This window comes from Drosophila ananassae, assembly GCF_017639315.1.
Source record: "Drosophila ananassae strain 14024-0371.13 chromosome Y unlocalized genomic scaffold, ASM1763931v2 tig00000106, whole genome shotgun sequence".
NCBI lineage: Eukaryota > Metazoa > Arthropoda > Insecta > Diptera > Drosophilidae > Drosophila > Drosophila ananassae.
The window spans coordinates 174,410-178,359 of NW_025319066.1; positions in this window are offsets into that span (position 1 = coordinate 174,410).

The window sequence follows — 3,950 nt, forward strand, 5'->3', positions numbered from 1 at the left end:
CTGGGTTAAGCAAGCAACTTAATAGAAGTTCGTTAGCTTGCTCCTTTGATAACACCAAACCAGCTTGCAGTTATTGTAACGCTCAAGACCATTTTGTGACCATTTTGTGGCCCAGTGCAGTCCGTTCGCTCGCCTTGCTGCCTCTGATTAAATTATCTGCGAAAAGGTCGACTAGATGTCAAATCTGTGCAAGATTGCACCATAAACTTCTGCACCGATTTACAATGGCTCAAAATAACTCAGCGTTACCACCACCAACAGAAATTCCTCCTCCAGCGTTAACGAATGATGGCCCTTCTACTTCACAAGATTTGTATGAGTCATCTCTAGAAAGGTTTTTGTTAGAGACGTCGATCGTAAGCGTTCGAACAAAAAATGACGAGCACATATTGGCCCGAGAATTACTTGACTCAGGAACACAAATGAACTTCATTACTGAAGATCCTGCTCAACGCCTACAGATTCGTCAAGAAAAGACAAATTAATATTCGTCTTGTGCTGGAATATTGCACCCTCCTTTTAATTCTTTTTCAGCTCCAAGATCTACTGCAAGGTCCAGAGGATTGGTTCCAGCATGGGTATTTTAAGTGAAGTTCCAAATACTCAAATAAAATTTGGAGTGAACTTAATTTATTTTTCCATATTGGGTATTTTTATTTCATTATAAAATATCTCCTTAACAGCTACTTCATATAATTTCATCAGAATTCATATTAATATTTATATATATTTACTAGCTGTCCCGGCAGACTTCGTACTGTTGTTTTTTTTTGTTGCGTTCAGAATCTTCTTTTGTGACAAAATTTAAAATTTTTGTCTACTTACTTAAAAACTTAAAAAAATTATCTGATGCAGTAAGAACTGAAGATAGCTAAAATTAAGTTTCGCGGAGCTATCATTTTAATCTTTTTCAATCCCAAAAATTAAAGAGTACCCTCTTATTTTATTCAACTTCATTTATTGTATAAAACCATGAAGTTTTATTATTATTTTCTATACATCATGTTGCTTACTTACAAAACAGAGTTTTCCTGAAAGACTGGCTATTTATAAGATTTAAATTTAATATTTACAGACACACACTGTTAAAATACATTCTGTCCAATCATCACTAATTTACCTCTGTCTCTGTCGCTGTCTCTGTCTCTGTCTCTGTCTCTCAGTCTCTCTGTCTCTCTGTGTCTCTGTCTCTCTGTCTCTTTGTCTCTCTTTCTCTCTGTCTCTCTGTCTTTCTGTCTCTCTGTCTCTCTGTCTCTCTGTCTCTCTGACTCTCTGTCTCTCTGTCTCTTTGTCTCTCTGTCTCTCTGTCTCTCTGTCTCTCTGTCTCTCTGTCTCTCTGTCTCTCTGTCTCTCTGTCTCTCTGTCTCTCTGTCTCTCTGACTCTCTGTCTCTCTGTCTCTCTGTCTCTCTGTCTCTCTGTCTCTCTGTCTCTCTGTCTCTCTGTCTCCCTGTCTCTCTGTCTCTCTGTCTCTCTGTCTCTCTGTCTCTCTGTCTCTCTGTCTCTCTGTCTCTCTGTCTCTCTGTCTCTCTGTCTCTCTGTCTCTCTGTCTCTCTGTCTCTCTGTCTCTCTGTCTCTCTGTCTCTCTGTCTCTCTGTCTCTCTGTCTCTCTGTCTCTCTGTCTCTCTGTCTCTCTGTCTCTCTGTCTCTCTGTCTCTGTCTCTGTCTCTGTCTCTGTCTCTGTCTCTGTCTCTGTCTCTGTCTCTGTCTCTGTCTCTGTCTCTGCCTCTGCCTCTGTCTCTGTCTCTGTTTCTGTCTCTGTCTCTGTCTCTGTCTCTGTCTCTCTGTCTCTCTGTCTCTCTGACTCTCTGTCTCTCTGTCTCTCTGTCTCTCTGTCTCTCTGTTTGTCTAAAAAATAAAAATAAAAATTTAGGGGTGGACTACCCCTAACATTTAGGCGGATAAGCACAAAAAATTTCATCAAAATCGGTCGAGCCGTTTCGGAGGAGTATGGTAACGAAAACTGTGGCACGAGAATTTTATATATTATGAACAGCTGAACAGTTTTGGCCGGCAATAATTTATTGAATTTGATTATCTTTTCTTTATCTATGTCTCTATTCGCCTCGCCGCTCTCGTGCATTCGATCGGCCACCTACTTCTGCGTCATGCGCTAGCGTTTGTCTCGCTCTCTCGCGGGATCTCTCGGTTGCTTCGAAGCATCAAGTGTTGAGCCGCTCTCCCCGTCAATATTCTATCTTTATAATGAACAAAAGGAATTTGAAAGCTTTGTATAAAATTCAGCAGGCCGATATTCACAATATTACAATGCTAATAGTTACAAATTTATAAATAATTCGCTTTTTAAGCACTCTTTAAATATTTCTTAATCTTGGCTTATGATAGCAGCCGGATTGCTTTCAGACTCGTCAATTAATGTCAAAGCTCTCCAATGCAAACCTAGCCCTAACTGTGCTAAAGAAAAAGCTTTTACATAACTGCAATCTTATGTCGATATGCAAAGTTATAGACAAAAATCGAGTAATGTTTCTTTCGCTAATTCAAGGTAACCGGTAGATCAATGATATTAGATGATAAGTTTTTAAGATTTTATCTGTCTATCTGCCCTGTTGGAAATCCACACCACACCACAAGGCTTATTAAGCCCAATCCTTATAAAAGGAAATATTCTGTTGCAGGAGCTTTGGCTTAATAAGCTAGATTGGGATGAGTCGATTCCACTGCGGAATCAGCGTGGAACAGAATTCAGATTTCCTTGTCACAGTTAGAAGATATCTCAATACCCAGATTTGTGATGAGTGAGCCAATGTCACCGATTCAAATTCATGCCTTTTCTGACGCATCTATGATAGCCTATGTAGCCTGTGTCTACATTCGTTGCGAACCTGCGGAATGTATTCAAGTGTTGTTGTTGACTGCAAAGTCCAAAGTAGCGCCGGTCAAGACAAAGGCGCTCCCCGTTTTGAGTTATGTGCCTCTTACCTTCTCGCTGTCGTCTGCCGCAAAATCAAGCCTCTTATAAAAGTACCGATCGAACGCAGTGTATATTGGTCAGATTCAAGAGTGTGTCTTCATTGGATACGCCCATCCATCAAGAGTGGTCAGAGGATCCACCTCATATTTATTGGAAGAGAAAGAAGGATTTTCCCCTTACTTAAAACTGCTGCGAAAGTTCGATTACATGTTCTGCTTTATAAAGGAGTGTACAAAATTGTTAATTCCTTTTGATAGTGTACCTTACCCTGTCGAATATCAAGAAGCTTTTAATAAAATTGTCCAGATAGTTAAAGAGCACGATTATGAAGAGGAAATTAAAAATATTCGAAAAAAACTGGTTTGTTAGCCCAAGTCTATAGAAGCTCAGGGTGGGCTTGCCTTTTCGTTGTTACAGATCATGCACTGCGACAACGCGACGAACTTCGTCGGAGTGGGTCGAAAACTTTTGAACAAAATTATAATGCTCTCTGCAAATGTATAAAAACTGGGACATTTTTGTTTAAATCTGATCACAATGTCTGATGGTAATTATTACTAATTAATTGTCTCAGTGTAACTAGTCGCAGCAGTCCCCGAATTGACCGTTATCAGCTGTCCCACATTCGTATGCGCTTAGTTGTTTAGAGCTTTGGTGGAGCTTCTGCGCAAGCTCTTTGTATAATTAGATGTAGATAATAAGTAGAATTTTATGAAGTCTAGTATAAGTTAGTTTAGGGCGGAGCGGGAGCGCAAGTGAAGCTCTCACTTGCGCTCTCCCATGAATTCGCCCCGCTTCGCCGCACTAGATAAGCTAGGCTTAAGGTTTGTTAATATGAAATATAACCGAATTTATAACGTCGAAGAGTGCACGCATTTTCGTTTTGTTCTTTTTTTTCGCAATATAATTATTTCTACAGCCACCAATTTTTTCCTTTCGTTTTTCGCGACGAGATAAAATAATCTCGATAAACATTTTGGCGCCCCCGGGTGGACTGTAGTAAATAATTAAATATAA